Below are 284 nucleotides of genomic sequence, written 5' to 3'. Positions count from 1 at the left end.
GAGTTAGATAGAAAATATTCCTGAAAACGATCTCAACGTAATCGAACATTAATCCTCTGGGACAAATTCTTCACATCATAAACAACTAAAACATAAAAGTATTGTTCATTGGGGCTAAAGTACACCAGACGTCATTGACAAAACCAATAATTTTATCTAGCAGATAATCGTAAACACACTTAAAACTGGACAGAATCGATGTCCATCCACTAACAGTAGTTGTTGTTTGTTCCACTAACAGTAGTAGTTTCTGCCACTGACAGACTCAGGTTGTTATTGTCAGT

Source organism: Morone saxatilis, unplaced genomic scaffold (assembly GCF_004916995.1).
Source record: "Morone saxatilis isolate NCDOM2014 unplaced genomic scaffold, NCSU_SB_2.0 Contig11, whole genome shotgun sequence".
Classification (NCBI taxonomy): Eukaryota; Metazoa; Chordata; class Actinopteri; family Moronidae; genus Morone; species Morone saxatilis.
The sequence above is the reverse complement of the archived record's forward strand: the minus strand, read 5'-3'. Positions refer to the sequence as shown.